The 24,183-nt window shown below is 41.2% G+C and overlaps 1 protein-coding gene across 2 annotated transcripts in view; it reads right to left on the bottom strand.

Annotated features, from left to right (window-relative positions):
* Positions 1-24,183, bottom strand: part of LOC120746060 (activin receptor type-2A) — a 78,901-nt gene that overhangs the window by 43,820 nt on the left and 10,898 nt on the right. The window lies entirely within an intron of this gene.

The raw sequence follows: 24,183 nt of genomic DNA, 5'->3' as shown, positions 1-24,183 counted from the left end.
TGCAGAGGTGTATATGCCTTATATGCTCTATTTCCCTGTATCTTTGCATATGTGCTTGCACCCATTTCGTATTTTCCTAGCAAAATATAAAGAAATTAGGGGTGTCAAGGCCTCCATACTGCTGCTTTGTACTACAGTACTTGACGCTGATTGTACAAAGCCAGGTTTCCATGGTACAACATTCGCAAGTCTATTAATCAGGTTGTATGTGTGCGCTTATACACCACTCTGCATTTAATCATTAGTCATTATTAAGCTTTAGCTCTCTTCCACAGTGTGTCTTTGTCCTGTCCCCCTCCTCACCCCCAGCCAGTCATGGCAGATAGCTGCCCCTCCCTGAGCCTGGGTTTGCTGATGGTTTCTTCCTGTTAAAAAGGAGTTTTTCATTCCCACTGTTGCCAGGTGCTTGTTCAAAGGGGGTCATCTGATTGTTGGGGTTTTCTCTGTGTTATTGGAGGGTCTCCACCTTAAAATGTAAAGCACCTTGAGGCAATCAGTGTTGCCTCAACCAATTGGTAATCTTGTAAGCTTTTATATATAGGATTCATATTGATGGAAATCTTTGTCAGACCACAATACAACAGATAAATACAATTTCAAAGACATGGAAATGGTGTGCGCTGTCAAAAGGCTCTGAGCTACCGCAGTCTGTTTATATAAGTCAATTAAAGCTATTAAAATGAGGCACTGGTATCCAACTCTGGAGTCAACATTCAGCAGATATACAAATGATAAATGGCTTATTTTTTTGTTGCTGCTAACTGTGCAATTAGTGAGATTTGTGGCCTTTCGGATGAAGAGTGAGAAAAGCCACTAAAGTAGAGGCTGTTAGCTGGACATTTTTTAACAAACAGGATTTGTTATTTATCTCTTTATACCTGTTTAATTCACTCTTAATTGTCTGTTTTTTGTTTTTGTTAAATTGTTCCACCCTTGTAGGATTTGCGCTCTTGACCTAATTGCCTTTTGTTTATTGCTGCTTTTAATGTCTCAAAAGCACACTGTAATTTAAGAAAAAAGCGGACAAATAGAAAATAATGTTCCAATTTATGGGATCATTATCCGCTCTCCTCTGCCAGTGAAATCACGTCGCAGAGGAGAAGAGTCCTGACCGTGTCTGCAGTCACAGTAGCTTTCAGAAATTAGAGCTTAGCTTGCGTAATGGAGGTTAACTTTAGAAATATCATGTATTTTTCAATAAAATGGCTGCTTAAGTAAAGCCAGTTAATGCCAGCCGGGTCCCCCAGAGGCGTTGCAGGTCTCTTTTCAACGACATTAACAGCTGCAGATGGAAGTGAGAGGAGAATGGCTACTTTACTGGCAGGCGAGGTCACGCTGCCTCTTACCAGCACCGACAGCATTTTCTCTCTCGTCAAATCCATTTCCCATGAAGCCCCAAACTATTTCACAGCAACAGGTGCAACTGTGAAGTGCTGTCTGCGTGATTGAGAGGAAATGGCTCAAGTAAAGAGGGAGTGAGAGGAGAAAGATAGTTGGGGCTGCTGAATGAGCAAAGCTGAAATAATTGGTTCTCAAAACAAAACAAACAAAAAAAAAAACCCTAAACAACTGTATTTTTTTATATGGTAGCTAATGTTACCAGCAACTTTTACGGCAATCAATTTTAATGCATGTCCATGAGTTACATAGAAGTACAATTCAATTCTTTTGGGAAGGCTTTCCACAAAGACAAGGTTTAGGAGGGTGCTTATAAGAATCCTTGACCGCTCTTCCAGAAGTGCATTTGTGAGGTCAGACATTGTTGGGTGAGAAGTCCTGGCTCACAGTCTCCACTCTAATTCATCTCAAAGGTGTTCTACCTGGTTGAGGTCAGGACTCTGTGCAGGCCAGTCAAGTTCTTCGACACCAAACTTGCTCATCCATGTCTTTATGGACCTTGCTTTGTGCACTGGTGTGCAGTCATGTTGGAGCAGGAAGGGGCCATCCTCAAACTGTTCCCACAAAGTTGGGAGCATGAAATTGTCTAAAATGTCTTGGTATGCTGAAGCATTAGTGCATGAGTTGCTTTCACTGAAACTAAGAGGCCGAGCCCAACTGCTGAAAAACAACCCCACACCACAATCCCCCCTCCAACAAACTTTACACTTTGCACAAAGCAGTCAATATCGTTTAGTACCGTTCCCCTGGCAACCGCCAAACCTGAACCCGTCCATTGGAATGTCGGACGGAGAAGTGTGATTGATCACTCGAGAGAATGTGTCTCCACTGCTCTACAGTCCAGTGGCAGCATGCTTTACACCACTGCATCCGATGCGTTGCGCTGTGCTTGATGATGTAAGGCTGCAGCTGCTCGGCCATGGAAACACATTCCTCTCTACGCACCGGTTCTAAGGTAATCTGAAGGCTGCATGAATTTGGAGATCTGCAGTGATCGAGTTGGCGACCAGAACACCTGCTGACCCCGCTCTGTGATTTTACATGGCCTACCACTTTGTGGCTGAGTTGCTTTGTTATACCACTAATAGTGGCCTGTGGAACATCTAGTAATGAGGAAATTTCATGACTGGACTTTTTTCACATGTGGCATCCTATCACGGTACCATGCTGCAATTCATTGAGCTTCTGGGAGCTACTGATGTGGATGGATAAGTGAATACTTTTGGCAATACAGTGTAAGCTGGTGTTGGATTATATAAAGCAATTCTCCAGCTGCACAGTCCAACAATAAATGACTTTAAGATACATCAATACGTTTCCATGACTTAGAGGATGTTAGTTTGATGTTGTGTTACATAAGGCATTTATTCTGTAGAGTGGGCTATTGTTTCCATTTATGGCCCCCACTCCACTCCTCATCCATCCATTCACACACTCATTTATACAAGAACATATATTTTAACATTCACACACTCACACTCTGACAGATGCATCCCAGGCAACTCGAGGGTCAGTATCTTGCTTAAGGATACTTTGACATACATGGAAATCTAAACACAAGTCTGCTGATTGGTAGATGACCACTGTAACAACAATAACAATGTTTTCAAATTGTTGCAACATCTATCTGTGAGTCTCTGATTCGATGACATGATGGTACAGTTATGTCTTCGGCCTTGCCGTGATGGTGCAAAAGCTGCACAACTGGGAGAAAAGGCTTGAGACAGTGCATGTGAAGTCAACTTTGTTGTCCAGTGCCGTTCCTCCAGCACCAGACAGTTAGTATAACAAAGAACTATATCCTTTTTTATTTTGCCTATGGTTGCCTGTCCACTGCTATTCATTTAGCGTTGGGTTCACTTTCAAATTAGGCTTTTAAAACTGTTCTAATCATTCCATGGTGCAAGGAAAACAGGCAGCGGTAAACCATCGACTCCTGTGTTCTTAATAGTAAAATTACTACTTTTGTTAATGGAGCCCAGAGAGCAATAAAATGGTTTCAGCTTCCCGTGGAAAAGTAAAACAGAGAAAATGACCTAAAAACAGCACACACCTGAATTTCTTAAAATTTTTTTTTTTTTTTACTTTCAACCATGAACCACAGGCGTTTCTGTACAAAACCACTTCAAAGAAACCAAACTATCCCAGCTTACCCAGAGAAACAGTCGTTATTGTAAATGTGTCTTTAGGAGTAAAATTGCCGTTTTTGTCAATGGAGTCTGGTGGCTGCTTCCAACAGCAATTAACACAAACATCAGAATTTAGTTTCCTGCGAACTGCTGCAGCTCTTTTACTTTATCCTGACCTCAGTTTGTTCTCAAAGGTTGCTTTGACAAGAAAATGGAACATTTAGCCTACTTCAGAGAAAATGCCAAGATGTACACTGCGTACTGCCTTTCAGCCTTAACCCCCCCCCCAAAAAAAATAACACAAGCACAGGAAAAATAAGTATGCACTATGCTAATGTGTAATGATGCAAAGGAAAAAAAACTACAGTGGAATAAAGTCACGGATATGTGACTGTACAGGGGGGGAAAAAGGAATTTGCCCTAACGTGCATTATAGCAGAAATAACGCCACGGGGAAGATTACCTCATCTGACGTGTGGTTTATGTGGTCTTCATTTTCCCTCCCAACTCTCCTACTCCTCCCACAAATAAACACATTTAAAACTTTCTAGGTTTGTATCTGTGTGCATTTCACTCCTTTTCAAGATAATAAAAAAAAAAACCTACTCGACTGCAGCGATCGTGCCAAATTAAGGTAAACAAGATTGGTAAATGTCGATGCTTGAGCCGGCCAAATTAACAACTTTTTTTTCCTTCCCCCTGAAAACACAAACTCCTGCCAAGACACCCTTCAGCAAAACATTCACATCTGCAGTGGGGATTATGCGTGACAAAGAGTTGTTGAAAAGCCTGGTTTTCCTGTCACAGCCATTATACATTTGCATAAAACACAGCAAAAGCAAAACTCCCTTCAGACATCCCATCATGCCTTTAGGTTGTTGTTTGGTTGCAGTTGGGTTCCAAGCCACATCTGGAGGTTGAGGGGAAAATTAAAAAAAAAAAAAAAAAAAAAAAAAAAAAAAGGAAAGGAAATTTGTTTTCTTTGACCGGCGAAGAATGATGAACCAAAAACCAACCAAAAAAATAAATAAATAAAGGTGGGAAGACCAAATTTTCCAACCGCAGATTCCCTGAAGGCAGTGACAGATAAGGAAGGCGAGTTGATGCTTTCCCTGAAAGATCCTATCCTCGAATAACCTATGATGTTACGCATGCGTCTAAATACAAATGGCAGCAAAATCCCTGGTGGTGTTTTGCTACACTTATCCACTCCAATCAGCCCTTTAGCAGTTTAAGTGTTCACTGTATGGCGCCTGCTTTCTATTATTTCTCTGCTTCCTAGATGGGGATGAATGCACCACTCGCCTCACTGGCCTCTCATGGGAGCTGAAGGCGCTAATGATGGAGAGGTACGCCGAGGTAAAGCGGAAGGTTAGCTCATTAGCCACTTCTGGTGCGACTGCATTAGCTGTGCTAGCGCTGATCCCCCGTGGACGTCACGTCGCGGTGCTTGGAAAATGCAGTTTCTATCAAGCATGGGATGGTTTCCAGTGAGTGCAGGCGGCCTGATAAGCAACTTCATTACAAGGAAGTCTTAATAAAACAAGCGTTCAGCACAGAGCAAACATTGCTGCATACTTGTGCACTCCAGTTGGATAAATAAAGCCCAGAAGAGAGTAAAAAAAAAAAATATGGCTCCCAAGTTTGAGATAAGGTTGATTTGTGAGACCAAACACCAATCTACCCGCTATCTTGCCGTTTATGGCAAAGAGAAGCTTAAACAACTCATGTTTTGACTTTATCTTTTTTGAAAATGGCTAAAATGATAATAATGTTGCTCCAGCTGCGAGACCAACTGTTTTTTGACCAAATCTGTGGTGCTTTCCATTCATTCTTTACACTGTCAATCTGAATATCGAACCTTAAGGGCTTAGAGTGCATAATAAGGGTGTAACATCTGCTATGCTACGCTACGCTCGGTTCAGTATCTGAAGCCAAAGTGTCAGCAGTCTATTTGTGTTGACGTGCCGGAACAAAAACTTGTTGTTTTTGTTCATTTCTTCATTCAACATTCTTCATTTCTACATTCTTCATTTCCGGTTAATACTTGTACAGCTGCTTTTATTGTGTGTGTGTGTATATATATATTTATTTATATTTCTTCATACATTCTTATATAGTTCTATATTGTGTATTTTGTTGTACAGTTATTTTATTTTCAACTTTAATTTATATATTTTATCTTATTCTTTCCCAGTTAAATTTACCCTTCATTCTAATTTGTGTTGTACAGTTATTTCATTTTTAACCTTAATTTATATTTTATTCCTTCCTAGTTAAATTTACCCTTTTTAATTTTTCATATTTATTTCCTATCTTATTCATAGCCTTTCCTTTTTTGTTTTCTTTAGGTCACGAGCAGTTGTCCAAGCATTTCACTACATATCTGTGTATGACTGTGTACGTGACAAATAAAATTTGAATTTGAATTTGTTTTCCATCAGCGACAGCATGTTAGCGGGGACTGTTCAAGTGGAGAAACACAAAAACTAAGGTAAAAGTGGTCATAGAACACTTTTACTCGCTATGGAAGCTCCTGGGCTTGGGATCAGCACTGGAGCACTTTCATCTATAAGGTGTCCACTGGGAACACCATGAAGCAAGTGGTTCTTAAACCAGTAGGGATAACACTGGAACTGTGCTAACAATGCATTGGTAGAAAAACGGCAATATTGTGCGTCTTCAAGTGACACAACAAGGGCGAATCCAGAGTTCAACTTCTCTCATTTTTGAGGTGAGCTACTTAAATGGATACCAATGAGATCCAAGGATACTGCTGACTGATAGGGATGGACAATATGTTAGGGTCTTCGTGTAACCCAAGCAACCGAGCTCTGAATGAAATTTTAAATAGCCTTATATGTGGACAGGGCTTTATTGAAAGTTTACTGGCAGCATCTGAGTGATTTAATTACGATCAATATTACACTTTGTTCATATATTTTAAAGCATTATTTTTGATTTTGTTATTTAATTTATTTTTTAAAAACGGACACTCAAGATTTGTTATATGTAGTCATGCCAGCTTTTTCCTTCATAGTGTGAATCTTTTCCAAGTTTCCAAGGACAATGGGGTGAAATTTGCCACCGTGAAGCCTGAACCACGAAATGATTGCCAGAATTTTTTTTTTTTTTTAAATTTTGAGGTTTTAGTTAACTTTGACAAATTTAAAAAAAGAAAAGAAATTAAATATCAAATTGCATATATGAGTTTTCATTTGTAATATTTTTGCTATATCTGGTATTTTTACGCAACTTATTGCTGACAGTTTTTCTTAAACAAAAGCAAATAAAAGGGTTAGGGTTTAAAAAACATATCAATGATGATGTAGAGGTGTTATAAACGTATGTATTGAAACTGGGGTGCTGCACCTACATCAGCACATCACCTCATGATTTCTTACAGTGTTTCTTTTTTCTTTTGTTTCCAGCCAGATGATGAGCCTGGTGTCAATGTAGGTAAAAAAAAAAACAACAACATAAAAACAAAAAGAAAACATGGAGACCTTTCAGATGGTACAGCTTATTTTGAGCAGCCACCTATCCCACATGGTGACTTTTTTTAGTTTAACCAAAAATGTACTTTTGGTTTTCTCGAGTGAATGATCAGATCACACATCCGTGGTGCCAATGGGTGCTTCTGTTTTTACACATCACCAAAATTAAACTCGCATGGAAAGTACTAAACCTATGATACTGCTGCTCAAACTTGGAATGAGTTTAAAGTTGATTTGTGTGTCTATGAAGTTACGAGGGCTCAAAATGCTCAAATTTAACAGGGACCAAATTTCAACTCAACTGTATGTACTTCAAAGGCCTGTAACCCAGAAAATATTCTTAGTATAGAGGCAAAATTTGCATGACTTCACTAAATATACTACAGTAATTAGTCTAAAAACAAAAAAGGAACTCATCTGATTCTGAGGGGTCATGGCGGATCTGATTTAAATTAATTATTTCTTGAGATGTTAGCTCCCATGAAACACGTCAACAGCTTCATTCAGGTATTACAGTTTGCCTCAAAGAGCTGCGAGCTATGTGAACTGCAAATACAGCGCCGAGTTGTAAATACAGCCGTTAAGAGCTCAAATCAATCACTCCTCTGAAATGAGGTGACAGTACAGGCCGGCTGTCTATAGCGCTGTGCGCCAAAGGTGGCCAAGAGAGCTGCCGGGTAGCATGGCGGATGTGAAGGATATAAAGCAGAGAAATTAATCTTCTGACTAAGTTGCAGCTCAGAGTTCACTAAAGTGGATAATGTCACCGAGCGGTTGTGCAAGGACATAAAATAATAGGGCTTCCACCCACAAACACACATGCTGGCAATAAAGAGATGCTGTCCTCAAAGATATCTCACGTGTGGAAATGTCAAACACAAGCGGCACGGGCTCACTTTGTTTACCCGTGATGAGGTCGGTCGGCCTACAGACGCTCTTAATGCAAGGCTGCTTTCTTTGCGATGACGCTGGTAACGTATATTTAATTCATTACGAAGTAAATGAAAGTGTCAGGGTGTCGAGATAAATGAACCAAAACACAGGAAAAAAAAAAAAAAAAAAAAGAGTAAAAGCAAAGTAATGAACGGAGGAGGGAAAATTAAGCAGCTAAAAGCAACGGTGTGCTATTTAGCCTTAATCAACACGCCTGGCTAATTGATAGTAATGGTTGTCAGGGAGGTTATGCTGGAAGGTAAGCTCACGCGGGTTAAACAGGAAAAGAAAAGCATCCATTTACACTTCATATGGAGTCCATGCATCAGCTCATCCTTGGAACACTTTTTGTGACGTTTAATTGGTCATCCCTGTCAAAAAAAAAAAAAAAAAGAAAACAAAAACAACGCTACTTCCTTCCTACTTTCACACTCTCCTCTCTTTTTGTGAGCACAAATGACCACAGTGGATTTTACTCGGGCGCTTCCATCCGTACGAGAGATTTATCAAGGTTAACCATGACCTACTTTAGCAGCGGACATTTCAGTAAAATGTCTAAACACCTCGACCTACTTCTCAATTCACTGGGGGCCATTCTCCTCACCCCTCGCTACAGCTGCCTGCTAGTGGTTATTCCAAAATGTTATCCCATCCCCACAGCAATTAAGCTCCCCGTTATTAAAGAACTATAAAACTGGCGAGAAATAAACTAAGGATGCAAATATTCCTGCAAAGAACCCTGCAAACAGAGAGAGCGTAATAAGAGGATGGAAAAGATGCCAAACCTGGCAGAGACGCCGCGACTTGAGGAGATTACTGATCATCTGTAGTCCGCATTGAGAATTCAATCTTTTTTTGTCAGGAGGCCAAAAGGTCACTTTAGGCGCACACAAATCAGAGACATTGAGTTTGAGAGTTGCAGCAGGAAGATGCAGAAGGCAATGAGAAAACGTATAACCACGTGTAAGTAAATCATATTTATAAGAAAAGGCTCCACAGGTGGCTGTTAAACATGGTAAAATGGACCAGTTTTAATGACTCAGTCAATCTAGTTCTGAATTTAAATGAATCCAATAAAATGCACTTTTGTGCCTGAAGCAATGCAAATGTGAGAAATTGAGATACCGTCATGTACGGCTGAGCAGTAATTACACTCTAATTTGATCTTATTTTACAAGCATAACTCACTGTTTCTTTACTTCAAAAAGCCACTGGTCACTGATCCCCTGGCAACCTCCTCTTATTAGAGAAAAATGTATGTTCCTCAAGTGGTTGATGAGTGGTTGATGGAGGTTGCAGGGTCCTAGTGACCAAAGCAACAGCAAGAAGATTTTGGGTGTGCCATTGTTTATGTCATTGGTTGCCTATTATGTGAATGAAAGGTCCCAACAACTCTCGAGTATACCACCTTTACAACCAATTCTACATATCGACAGTTGTACTTCCCGCAAGCACTGGCCAAACAGTTGGAAAATAAAAAAGAAAATTCCTCAGAACACGCAGTTTGTTGCTGACCAGTCTCTACGCCTGTATGACTTTGACTGTTTAGTTAGGCTTCGGTCAAGACCCATCTACAGGGTTTAGTTCCTAATCAGACAACCTTATGGTCCCCAGACTGTAACTGTAACTTTTCTGCCAGAGATATTACAGATGTCCCAGGCCAGACGACAAGCACAACTGAACAGTCTGCATTTTCCAGGAATTCAGTCCTTCGAGTTTCTGATTTATCAACAATCAACTATTTTTGCTGGATGCCGACTTATTGTTTAGCAGCAGAAGTTGAGCCAGACTCCACATTTTTGCTGGATGACTGATTTTTTTTCTTTTTCATTGAAATCAATGAGAAGGCTGCATTCTTCAAAATGATCTGCTGTTGTTGCTCGGAACATAACCTCCGGAGCATTAACTTTTTACAGGAACAGTTGTGAAACACGTTAAAAAGGTTTTAACCTTGTATTTCCTCTCCTTTTACTGCACGTTGTTACTCAAATGGCTCCCCAGATGTCCAGAGAGGGATACATAGGATCCCGAGAACTAGCACATGTCTCTTTATTAGCAAAGCGAGATGGTTCTGGTGCGATCGGTCGCCAGGCAAGCGAGGTGCATGCTGGGTGGGAAATGACCACCAACCACCTGCCAAATGTTAGAGAAATTTCGACTGAGCCACTCTGGCAGGAAGCCAGCCAACGCCCGGAGGTTTTTTGTTCTCTCTGCTGGCTGGTGAAACCCATGAAGTGTTTGATTAATTTAAAGTCCTTGAGCTTGCGTGGCAGGAGGCCTTTTTGTCCCTCTGAGTTTGAAGAGCAACACTTACAGTTTAAAGAAAAAAGGCAAGGGGAAAAACAACAACAACAACAACATCTGCCAAACGGGCCACATTTCAGCCTCACAGTTTGGAAAACATGCCACTGCTTCATAAAAATAAATGTATATTTGGCTCCTTGCCGCTGCCAGTTGTGTTAACACCACAATGATTCAACCTATATCGTGGCGGAGGACACGTAATCTGTGGGTCGTGGAGGGCAGAAATATGGCAAAAAAACCAACAACAAAAACAAAGAAACCCGGGACCTGAGCTTGTCATCAGTGGACAATAACGGCGTTTAAATGTGACATTTCAGACTCGAGAACAGCCCATCCAAGCGTTTTCTGCCTGACGACTGTTGTTGAGGAATACAGGAACTAATATCCAATTTCCTGTGTGCGAGGCCCTGGTCACAGGGGCAGGCTGTGCTGCACTCTTGCTCTGCAGCCTCATAATGAAGTGGCATTTTGGCGGGCCGGGCCTGCGCTCAGCACTGCGTGCACTGAAGTAGGTAAACAACTCATTCATCAAGGCTTTTTTTGTGTGCCTGCCAGCAGCGGGGATTGTTCGTTATGATGGAATTTGTTCTAAGGATCAACTTATCATCTGCGTCCGCGGCCCAGATGAAATAGATTGGAGGTGATGTATGGGCGTTTGGGGCGCTGGTTTGTGTGGGAATCAGCCCGACCCGCAATGTAAAAAAAAGAAAAGAAAAAAGAAACTCAGCATGAGCGATGGGCTTTGAATAAAGACGTTTGGGCTGAGACCACAGGTCAAAACGCCGTCTGCAGAGCTGGCCTCTTGGCTTCCCGGCAATGCTCTTTTTTTTGCTCCTGATGCAACCTGACACTCCTCTCCCTCCCAAGATAACTGACTCAAGACATGACTAAATGCAGCTTTTACATGTCGGAGAAAAACTTCTAATCGTGAGCGGTGTTGAACACTCTGCCGCGAAAAGCCATGCACGTGGAGCAGAGGCAGTTCCAAAGTTGTGCAGCAGAGCAGTGAAATAAGCAGGGAGCACAACGAGTGCCAGTCCAGTTTAGACATGCACACGGAGAAATAAACAGAATTGACATGACTTCGGGGTCGCGTTGGGTTCAGGCAGAAAAGGTTTTATAAGCCGTCAGGTCTTGTTTGGAGCTGCAGCTCTTCCTCTGATGGTACTTTATCAAATAGGTATCTGTTATGACTACGTTAATAGAGGAAAAACAAAAAAGTCCACATGGAAAATGAGTGAGTGTAAAGCTATGATGCTGAGACGATTTGCTGTCAGATTGTGGCACATGGAGAGGGTGTAAAACTGATTCAGTTGCAGTTGTTAAACAGCTTGAATGTGTTTTTAAAAGTGTGTACCAGCCCTGAAAGAACTCTCTGTACTAATGAATTTATGATGGCTCAAAAATGCACACACATAAAATTTCTACTCACCAGCCCCATGTACTTCCAGGACCTCTAGTCATTATTTGAAGGTAAAATTTTGCATGATTTCATTAAATATACTAAGGTTATTGTTTAAAAAAATCCAGGTGACTCTAGTGGGAACTTTTCACAGACTATTCGACCTACTTTATATTAAAAGACCCTTATTTTCCAATCTCCTGTTACAACGCCATATCTCGGTTTTTGGAACGTGGCCCACTCGATGGGCGAGACTGGACTTGAAGGCACGAGCGTACCATCGTGTCGGTGTTGGTGGTATCATTTAGGTGACGTAATCAGTCCAGGAGCTCAGATTAAAGAGAGAGAGAGATACTGCAACAGCCTTAAAAAAACATCACAACTCACTTTTTTTTTTTCTACCCTCGGATCTCCGAGGTCAGAGAGGGGGACCATGAAGCCCCGCCTGCTTGCCTTTCAAACCTTTTCACGATGAGCAGCCAATAAGAGGAAAGACTGCTTTCAAGGGGTTGCAGGAGCTATACTCAGGAGTTGCACAGAGATAAAGAAGGATCATTTTTTAACTTTGAATCATGCAAAGCAACTGTAGCAGGTAAAAGTGAAAATATCAAGTCTGAGTTTGACAGTCTCAGTTAGTTTGACCAAATGTTGTGCTTTCCTCCTTTTTTCTGCCTGAACAAATGTTATTATTTTTATTATATCATCATTATATCATTTCAAAAATGTAACTAAAACAACTTAAAATTACAGTAATGGAAATGCATTGTGGGGATAGGTTAATTGGATAATCCAAATTGTCACTAGGTGTGAATGTGCGAATGAATGTGAGGGCGAATGGTTGTCTGTCCCTGTGTGTTGGCCCTGCGACAGACTGGCGACCTGTCCAGGGTGTACCCTGCCTCTCGCCCTATGACAGCTGGGATAGGCTCCAGCGCCCCCCGCGACCCTGAAAAGGATAAGCGGAAGTGAATGGATGGATGGATGGAAATGCAACGTCCCTAATAATCATAAACAGCCCACTGTTGAGTAGTCGCATGTAGTAAAGACTTAAATTATTTGCACCTCTTCATAATCCTTGTAGGCTCAGTTGTACTTAACAAGTAGTTCATGGCTCTTTTGATTTGATAGTAAAGGTTGCTGAACCCTGGTCTTGGGGTGGAAGTAGAGCCATCCTTAGCCATCAAAAATCCTGAGTCTGAGACCTTATCTGCTGAGCAAAATAAAAAAAAAACAAAAAAACAAAAACAAACAAGTACCTGAACAAACTAAACGTAGTGCTACTTCTCCATATCCACCATCCCATCTTTCTCCCTGACTCCAAAAACGTGGGCACTGCCAGTTAGAAATGCATCCCACCGCCTGCCTCCGGGGCAGCTCGGATAAAGATTTTTTCCACCATTTATAGCCGCTCCACTATCACAGGCATTAGGCAGCAGGGGCGGCATGGGAGACCATCGTCCCACGGTGAGGTTACCACCTCACAGTATGGATATTATGCACAATTTCAGAGCCCTGGCAGCAGATTTTTTTTTTTTTTAATAAATAAATAAAACAAACACTGTACAAAGTGTGATGGAGCCACTGCTAATGGAGCTGCTTCATCAGATTTTCTGTGCTGATTTTTAACCTCAAATAGGTGACAATCGCAGAAATGACAGGAAAGATGACGAGCTTTGTTCTTTGCATGTGAAATTATGTCAAATTAGAGAAGCTGGGAAGGAAAGTTATATAATTGCATTCATTTAATTTCCAGCAGCAGCAGGAGCGGCAGCGGTTGAATAAATAGGGAGGTGAATGTCTGGTCTGTGCATAAAACCGCTCTTTTACTTATTTATTTTACAGTAGACAGTAATTTTACAGAGATCTCGCTGGAGACCTGTGTTAATGCTCAATCAGATGGTGTCGTGACACGGCAGGGGTGGTTGCGTTGGCTCGGGCGAGCCGGTCACAAAGACCGCACTCTTTCCACGGTTGGGGAGGAGGGGGAGGGCATTAAAAACCACCGCACTCAGCAACTGAATCCAATCCCTTTAATCCTCGCTGGTATGCCCGAGCCCGGCAGTCTCCGCCTCAATTAGCGCTGATGGAGTCCGCCGTCGGACAGGTCAGGGGAGCACCTGGGTCTCCTTAGCCTTGAGTGGTGGCAGGCTGTATACCAGCACGGCAGCCCCCCCTGTCTCGTGCGGTCGGCCTCTGCGTGCCGTACATTCTTTACAGGACGAGCAATTTAAAAGTGCCTTGTTATCTCTCTGCAGAAGGATCTGCCAAAGTCCCCACCTCACCCCACCAGCCTGCTGCTCCCCTCCGATCCCCCACCCTCTCTGTGCTTGAAATGTTTGGATTTATTTGAAGGGTATGTTAAGTGGCACTTGGGCTTAAAGCTGAACTGCTTATTGAGTTTGCAGTGATGCTGCAATATCGGCAAGCCTGCAAGCACGGGCGTTTCAATTCATTTCTATAAAACAAGCAATCAATGAGCGAAGACTAGAGGAGGGGGGAGAGGCAGGAGGCAGAAGAGCCATACATACATATATATACATATATATATATATATATATATATATATATATATATATATATATATATATATATATATATATATATATATGGGGTGCAACGATACACAAAATTCACGGTTCGGTTCGATACTTTGGTGTCACGGTTCGATATTTTTTCGATACAAAAAAAATGTTCATGCCTTTTTAATTTGTCATTTATTAAAATTATAAATATATATTTTAACTCAAAAGTACAGTTTTTAAATTTAACCCTAACCCTTGTGCGTGTTTTTTATTTTGACAGCGAATGCGCACCTGCGGACCACTTATGTGCAGCCCTGGTTATTTAGCTCATCATATTGCAGCCACAGAAATTATTTTGTCCATGAAACCATAAAGCTGCACTTTCTTTTTGCCTTATAGTCTGATTTGTCATAACTTCTCCGTTTTGTGGTAAGCTTTTCTTTGGCTGTCACTTCTTCACCCTGACCTGTCTTATTTGGCTCAGCAGAACTAAATATATATCCTGCTGCTTTTACACATGCACTCACATAAGCTCAGCGATTCTCTGCGCGATCAACCTCTCACATGTTTAAGCTTGCTGCGGGAGATTTCACTTGTCATGTTTGCATAGTAAGCTAACGATTAATAAGACGATGTCAGAGGAATTGGTGCACAAATTATCATCACTCACAGATCAGTGCTGTCGCTCTCTATACACAGTTCGCACGATTGCAAAGTGAAAGCAAAAAAACAAGCGCAAATTCAAACGCGACTTCAATATATCACATATTGACAGTGGCTCACCGATGCCAATGACATAATTACCCAGCTACATTTCTGAAAGAATGCAAAAGCACTGACATATATTTTTCCTACAATAGCCCGACGGGCAGGGAAGAGATAGATTTTGGTAGCCCGACTGAAAAAATCGCTAGCTCCGGGACGTCGGGCTAGCGATATTGCAAGCCCTGTATCTGATTGAGGAATCACTCATCTTTGGAAAAGAGAGTTTATTACAGAGAAATGGCTCTTTCCAAAATAAAAGCTATACTATCCGCTTCTTCTGGGCTATATTCTCAGCAGCATAAGGAGAATCATGTGCTAACAGCTGTCTAAATGACTCGGCTAAAGTTAGTAGCATGCTTGCTTTTTTTTTTTGTCTGCTTCCACTTGTCTTTGCACTAGGATGATGTCGGCGTAAATGTGCAGTCATATTCGTTGTGTTCCCACTAGTGCTTTCAGGTTAATCTCGTTGAAATGACCTTAACGCCACAACACGGCAAATCTCCGTTAACGAGCTACCGCCGATCGCTCCGTGCATGGGGCTAGACGGCAAACACGTTAACGAGCTAACTGCGCTAACACACTAGTTCACAGCAATGTAATTGAGCATTGCATGGCACATCCAACATACTGTTTTACTTTAGTCCATGACTCGCTTACCTTCAGGGTCATACGTCACATGAAAACCAAAATAATTCCAAACGCCAGATCTGAATGAGGTTCAATTTGCCTGTTGCAAGGAGAGCTTAACTTCTGTCTCGCTAGCTTGCCCTGCGCTCTTCCTTCTGACTATGCTGTCTGTGTTGAGCGCTCAGTGGATCTGCGCTCGACAGTGCAGCCTAGGCGGAGTAGTCGAACGCAGATTCACTGAGCGCTCAACACAGACAGCATCGTCAGAAGGAAAGTTGATAAAATAAATTACAAATGTTGTATTGTTCGATACATATGCGTACCGAACCGAAAGCACTGTATCGAACGGTTCAATATCGATACGAATATCGTTGCACCCCTAATATTGGAATTATTTTGGTTTTCATGTGACGTATGACCCTGAAGGTAAGCGAGTCATGGACTAAAGTAAAACAGTATGTTGGATGTGCCATGCAATGCTCAATTACATTGCTGTGAACTAGTGTGTTAGCGCAGTTAGCTCGTTAACGTGTTTGCCGTCTAGCCCCATGCACGGAGCGATCGGCGGTAGCTCGTTAACGGAGATTTGCCGTGTTGTGGCGTTAAGGTCATTTCAACGAGATTAACCTGAAAGCACTAGTGGGAACACAACGAATATGACTGCACATTTACGCCGACATCATCCTAGTGCAAAGACAAGTGGAAGCAGACAAAAAAAAAAAGCAAGCATGCTACTAACTTTAGCCGAGTCATTTAGACAGCTGTTAGCACATGATTCTCCTTATGCTGCTGAGAATATAGCCCAGAAGAAGCGGATAGTATAGCTTTTATTTTGGAAAGAGCCATTTCTCTGTAATAAACTCTCTTTTCCAAAGATGAGTGATTCCTCAATCAGATACAGGGCTTGCAATATCGCTAGCCCGACGTCCCGGAGCTAGCGATTTTTTCAGTCGGGCTACCAAAATCTATCTCTTCCCTGCCCGTCGGGCTATTGTAGGAAAAATATATGTCAATGCTTTTGCATTCTTTCAGAAATGTAGCTGGGTAATTATGTCATTGGCATCGGTGAGCCACTGTCAATATGTGATATATTGAAGTCGCGTTTGAATTTGCGCTTGTTTTTTTGCTTTCACTTTGCAATCGTGCGAACTGTGTATAGAGAGCGACAGCACTGATCTGTGAGTGATGATAATTTGTGCACCAATTCCTCTGACATCGTCTTATTAATCGTTAGCTTACTATGCAAACATGACAAGTGAAATCTCCCGCAGCAAGCTTAAACATGTGAGAGGTTGATTGCGCAGAGAATCGCTGAGCTTATGTGAGTGAGCGTGTAAAAGCATTTCAGTTCTGCTGAGCCAAATAAGACAGGTCAGGGTGAAGAAGTGACAGCCAAAGAAAAGCTTACCACAAAACGGAGAAGTTATGACAAATCAGACTATAAGGCAAAAAGAAAGTGCAGCTTTATGGTTTCATGGACAAAATAATTTCTGTGGCTGCAATATGACGAGCTAAATAACCAGGGCTGCACATAAGTGGTCCGCAGGTGCGCATTCGCTGTCAAAATAAAAAACACGCACAAGGGTTAGGGTTAAATTTAAAAACTGTACTTTTGAGTTAAAATATATATTTATAATTTTAATAAATGACAAATTAAAAAGGCATGAACATTTTTTTTTGTATCGAAAAAAATATCGAACCGTGACACCAAAGTATCGAACCGAACCGTGAATTTTGTGTATCGTTGCACCCCTAATATATATATATATATTTTTTTCTATAAAACAGATATATATATATATATATATATATATATATATATGAATGAGGAGATTGACTCTTTGCAAGGCCAATTCTCTCTGAGAAATTTCCCCATCATCCTCTCCCGTGAAGATCCTGAAAGGCAAAACCTGTAGGCAAAACATACAAGCCTACCTTTTACTTGTGAGCATTACTGAGTAGAGTGCGCACAACAAAACACAGTGAGCTGTGCTCCATCTTAGTACTCTTAGTATTTTTGTAAAGTTGCAGGGTAAAAATAAAACGACTGTATTTAAAAATTCAAAAACTTTTAAGAGTCAAAACAACACCTTATATGGGGTAAACTGGTCCTTTGCAAGCTCATCGATTTAGTCTGATGACTATCAGAGCATGTTTACATGCTTTAATGTCAGCATGACTCCACATGTCACCAGTGTAAGACCTCTGAAGAGCTGTGAGGCATCATCGCAGCTGTTAACAGGATGCTTCCACCACATGTGGGTTCAAACTTCCTCTCTAAATGTTTTTTTTTTTAAATACACATGAAAACAGTCAAAATCACCTGTGACTGAAAAATAGTTTGAAAGTTAGTCTTTGTATCACTATTTCATGCACGTACAGTAGTTGGATAACATAACAAAACAAACAAACAAACAAACAAACAAACAAACAAGTACACAGATAAGAACAGAAGAATGTGAATTTGGCTTGTGGTGTTTACAGGTGGCTGCAATCCTTAAGTTCACGGATTCATTCACCATCACTCTCTCTCCAATGTGTATATACTCTGTGCTATACTTTATAAGAAAGGTAAAAAGGCAAAAAGGCCCAGAATGCATCATAAAAAACCCAAAGATGTAGCATTAGCATACTGGCTTCCGACCTTTTGTGTGGACACTGCTATATGGAAAAGAGCTGGCCACACCCTGTAATAAATGACATTAAAATCACTGATACAGTCCGGCTCTGAACGGTTAAATACCTAAAACTGTGCTGCCAACACTAAGAAGATGTAACTGTGATAAATAAATGTCAGTAGAAAACAAAGTACTGGCTAAACTGGCCTCTGTGTAACATACAGAGCAGGGAGTCTCCAAGTATGGGCCGCAAATGTACTGCAGAGGTCACTTACAATAACTCAAACTCTTAATTCTTAAAGATTTTTTTTTTAATTTTAATAAATAAGAATATAAACTGTCCTCTCTTTCCATTTTCTCCATAGGGCTCACTGTTAAGTGGCCGCCCCGCTTGATATACTCCTCAATGAGAGCCATCATGGCTGCCTTTTGGGCACACGGTTGTTACTGCTGTCGGCTCACAGCAAGAAGGTCGTGGGGTTGAATCCGTCAGCTAGTTGAGGTCTTTCTATACATCTCCTCCAGCTACCCCAGCTTCCTCCCACAGTCCAAGAACATGGATGTTAGTGATCTATGTGATGTGAATGTTTGTCTGGTTGTCTAACCCTGTGATAACTGGGATAAGCTCCAGCCCAACTGTGACCCGGTGCCCTTTTAAACTTTTATATATCTTAATCCAATAAAATACGATACATTTTTGTAGTCTGAAATAAAATCAAATAGATTATGCTGTTAAAAAGTATTTTTTTTCCCCAACCAGGTTTTTTTTGTTTTTGTTTTTGCCCTGAAAACATTTGCATTTTAAAAAGAAACTCAACATAACAAAGGCACAGGATTTGAAAAGGACTTCTTTAGTATTATTTCTTATCCTCAACTTGTCTTCTATCTCATCATTAGTAGAAAAGAGCTTAAAGCAGAAGCTTTGAGAGAATCCTTTTCAGTAAGTAAACTCATCAGAAGGTCAAAATGACTCAATGTAGACACACGGAAGATGCTTCTGTGCTCGTGTGATGATTGCAGTTGTGATTAAAAGGCTCTCACATTTCAAACTGGGCTGTGGCGGCTTGGGTACGGCTCATATAAAGGCCGTGCAGGGGAACTAGGCACGGTTAGCCCACGCTGGATCACAGGCATTGGCTGGTGCTAGTGCGTATAACTACCGCACCGCCTTGCTCTGAGTCACCTCACATGGCCCTCCAAGACATGTCTGCCACTTAGCTATGTTCACTGTTTGCACTCGCCAGCTTCGCATTTGTACAAGACAGACCAATAAACGTTTGGAGTCACTGACCCCCCTGCTTCCCCACGCACCCACTGACCCCCCGCCACTGACCAACGACCTCCCTGACTCGCCGCTATTTCAAGCAAACTAACGACACAGCGGTCACAAGGCAGCGTGGCCAAAATAAAACCCCCCAACACTCGTGTATTTTCTGATTGAGATTATATTACAGGTGCAGTAAGCGATGCAGAGAATAGCCATAATGTATCTGCAGCGGTTTATGGTTTTGTTTACAATACCAATCATGATGAGTCAGTGATAAGCAGAGCCCTGCTGAGGAAAGAAAAAAAAAAGCTTTCCTGTCAGGGGGAGGGGAAAAAGTGAGAGTTTCAAGACAGAACAAATCCCTCTTCAATTGGCTACAAGAGCTGAAAGGCCTTGTAGCTGAGGTGGGGAAAAAAGCAGCAGTATTTAGCAACCAGTCTTGAACTCTCTCCCCCTGCTTCTCCTCACTCCTTACCCTTCATGTCTGTTGTGTCACAGGTGTAGATTTAGAGAGCAATCATCTGTCCTCTTTCTTTGTCTCTCTCGCGCACACAGGTCGTCTTCTACTGCCAAAATATACTTTAAAACACAATTTCACACAACTGATGAACATAATAATAATAATACAGAAAAACACAAGTTGATCAGGAGGTCTGAACTATGGATGGAGAGTCTAATGGACAAGATTAAACGCTGGCCATATGTATCTGTGTGCGCGCGCAACGATAACAAACACGTGACACTTTGTACTGCCACACTCTGCAAACATGGAGCAGAGTGGCTGCGCGACACTTCAGTTGAGTGGCTATAGTGCCAACATGCCACTGCCCGTTTTCTACAGAGCGGCGCCGTCGCCTGTCTCGTTTTTAAAGCTTGCTCGTCCACATCAAGTCACTGTACGAATGAGGAGGGAGCGAGAAAGGCAAGGCGCTGCCGTCAGTTGTACGCGTGGCGTAATAGTGTCTCAGAAACAACAGTTACATGGAGCTGTACGCAAAAAAAAAAAAAAAAAAAAACCCTCAGAGATTCGGAAATGAAACCACAGCCAAGTGTGAAATACTGCAGTTCCTCTAGTGGCCACTCGAGGCTCCAAAGTTGAGTCAATCCATAGTCTCCTATGTGGAAATGGCTAACTGTACAGCAGAAATAGACACATTTGTAGCCTCCTCTATGGGCAGTTTCCCCACCTTTATGCCTCTACTGTAGTTTAGGGGTGTGGCTCCTGTGATTGACAGCTGGAGCTGCTCGGCATCAGCCCTGCTAATCTGAGTAATTGAACTGGACCTCTTCGCTGTGTCTGTGCTGCTGGAGGCTTTGGGAAATACCTGATTAGAAGATTCAAGATTCTTTATTTGTCACATGCATGGTTATACAGGTATATGACTGAATTATGACTGTCTGTGCTGTACAGACCATCCTAGAAGAAAATCCCAGGGGCCCACCCAATATTAAATCTTCACTCTAATCAAAATACAAGAGAAAGTGACACAGACTATAGGCTAGAAATTGTTAATGCTAGTGTGTCAAGTGTCAAGGCCAACATATGACCCGCCTGCCACTTGGACACAAACTTCAATACAAGAGCAATAAGTTTAGGTCAGAGTAATAAGTATCATCACAAACTAACCACCTGTTATTATTGGTTTTAATTCACCTTTTATATAAATCATCATCCAATCATGCACATTAGTGCCAGAAACCTCTCTCAAACACATCTGAGGTATAAAAATCCAGATGCAATCCAGAAAAATCCAGATGTGTAAGAATTAATTCTTTAAGCGGTGACGTGTGCTGCTTTCACAAACAACCACCTAAAACCAGACACAAATAACGAAAGACCATTAGACCCAATTAAAACAAAAAGGACTGTTACTAGGTCGACTTAGACGTCATGGTCCTGCTTCTGCAGCTCCGCGCAGCCTAAATGGCTTTTGAGTTTTACAAGATGCAAAGTGACAGCAGCAATAAAGGCAGAATGACAAGCTCGCATTATTACAACTGAGCAGCGTTCAACCAGGGCCAACCGAGTCCCCGGGTCACCGTTACCCTTTGGTGGTTTTATGGTGATAAGAAGTTAGAGCGACCTTCACGACAGTGAGGAATCTTGGCAAGAGGCGGCCGAAGAGGTGGTGGAGGAGGAAGAGGATGAAGGAGGTTGTGTTAAGTGTAAAGCAGGCGAGGACCCTTGAGAGAGCCTGAAACAAGAGCATGATGAATGTACAGCTCGCAGTTTTTAATCAAGGATCAAAGCCGGGCCTCTCCGTCTGAGCAGCCAGCCTGTCTAGACTGAAACTCTCCCAAGCACATAAAGCAACATCTGCAGGATGCATTAATTACAGTAAAAGACTGTTCTGGACCGATCTCTGGGGTACCGGCACATCAAGTGGTCTAGACTGAGACGCTATTTAAGGATAGCTGGATTCAGAGACTCCCATATCATGAAATATCCACACTAAAGGTGATGCGGCAATCCTGAACTTCCATCTGCCTTTCATTTGTTTTAATTCGAGACAATTTAATTTGCTGGTTTCCCATTCTACGGGTCACTCAGTTTAGATTTGCATTATAAGCTTTTAGCTCTCATCCTCCGTGACTGTAAATAAGATGTGGCAAACATAAGGAATGGGGCCAGCACCTGCCCCCAGTGTTTTAAGTCATTAATTACTGTAACTTGACTTTAGGACCAATAAATTGTTGTTATAAAAATCAGATATGTTGAAAAATACCTTTATTCCGCAGGTACATGAAAACACAAACAGATTTTACGCAGTTTAAAAAATAATCTTTTTAATTGTCACAGCAAGTTATGGATTAGTCATCTCCACTCAGCCTGGATCAGCAGGTTATTATGAACAGAAGAGTTGCAGATTGCCCTCTGGTTGCAACGTCAACACTCAACTCAGGATTGAACAGTGTTTCTCCTACATCTTCTTCACTTTTAAAATTTTCATTCATTGACCATAACATAACAATTGCCAATACCAATTTATCCAGAAATAGCTAATATTGAGAGATACATTTAATAACATTTAGGAAAATATAGAGGTGCTAGGTCCTGTTTATATGCTAAAAATAAGGTAATTTTAGCCTGTTTCCAGGTGGCTGCTATGCAACATAAAAACATCATAATCTCTTGTATAATTCAACTGTTTTGGACATAAATGAGACATTTTTGTCAAGAAGTTAAGGTGTAAGAAAAGTGCTGTATTTACCTAAATGATAAAAGCATTTTATCCCGTTGCTAGCTGGTTGCTAAGCAACCTGATGACATCCAAATGTCTGATATAGATAAGAACTTTCGGCATGATCAACTCCTGATTGTGTAGAACAAGTTTTATTTCATGCATTATAGTAAGGTTCTTGTATATTAAGCTAGCAGCATACGAAGTAATCAAACAGACTTTTCTGTGGCCAAATAAAGGTCTAACCTACAGGCCCAAAGGCCTACTGGGGAAATGTGTTATGCTGAGCATTGTATAAACAAGATTTTTGAATCATAAAGACTTTATTGTTTAGTTACAAAAACTCTCATGTGTAGCATTTCTGTTTTTTCATTGCAAGCTATGAATTATAATGTACAAGTAAGGGTGGTCGCTTAAACAAAACACTCCACTACATTTACTTCAAGCTTAAATAAATGTGCAAAAACTACAACAGATCACTGAAAATGCAGCTGTTTTTTAAAGAAACCTCAGACTGTTCTTCAACGGTTTTCTGAAAAGTTTCCTCTACAAATTATAACTGTTGTCTGGAAAATTTTGTGGTGAGTGAGGGAAATCAACACTCACAGTTTCAGCATATTTAAAATAAATAAATAAATAAGTAGTGGTGCTGGATCACTTTTCACAAAGTACTTCTTTCCTCTTAAAAGATTGTGGGGTTTAGGGTATTATGGTTTCAATGGATTGGCCCATTTGACCTCAAACTGGGCTGCATTTTTGTCGCTGACAGGATGAAAGCCTGCAGCAGTTGTTGAACATGCGACCTTTCAGTTACCCGGCGGCCTCTTCTCCCCACCTGTCTCCTACGATACATCAGGTAGAGTATAAAATGGTAGATATTTGCAAGAAATGATATGGAGGTTGTCTCAGTCTCTTTCTACAAACACTAGAATTGTTTTCAGTATTGAGTATTTACTACTCCAGGGTGAGAACAGTACATTAGAGTAAATCATCTGCATACTACTTTAAACACTTTGACTGCATGGCTCTGTGTGGCAATACTCAGTCCGACAACAGTGGGAGCAGGTTGGAACAAATTCCTGCAGCAAGAGAAAGAAAATCCCCTCGATAGTAATCATGCTGTTTTGATGATATTTAATTGGAGTCAAAGTTTAGACAGTCATTCATGTGGTGAGTCGGTTTTAGGGAGGCTTTTGAAATCTCTTAAAACGTCCTTGTAAGATTTCAAACTAGTTATTTTTCTTGTGGCGTTCGCTGCTCACAAATATAAACAAGTTTGATGTTGATTTAAGTTCATTGGAGTTTAATGACCGTGCAGACTTTGCCAACATATAAATAAGCAGAGAACAAGTGAACTTCGCAAAGATAATCTGCACTGTTTTTTTTTCTTTCACTTGTTATTTACTTCATTTAACGTTGGCCTCATGAAAAATAACAGCGATAACTTTCACTGATCGGAGTTTAAGAGAAATCATAAAGTGGAGGCATTATGTTTTTCCATATTCCACAACCACAGCTTGATTTTAGGAATTTTTTTAA

The sequence above is a fragment of the Simochromis diagramma genome, unplaced genomic scaffold (assembly GCF_900408965.1).
Source record: "Simochromis diagramma unplaced genomic scaffold, fSimDia1.1 OVJJ01000107.1, whole genome shotgun sequence".
In the NCBI taxonomy this organism is placed as follows: domain Eukaryota; kingdom Metazoa; phylum Chordata; class Actinopteri; order Cichliformes; family Cichlidae; genus Simochromis; species Simochromis diagramma.
This window is presented reverse-complemented; position numbering and strand designations above follow the sequence as displayed.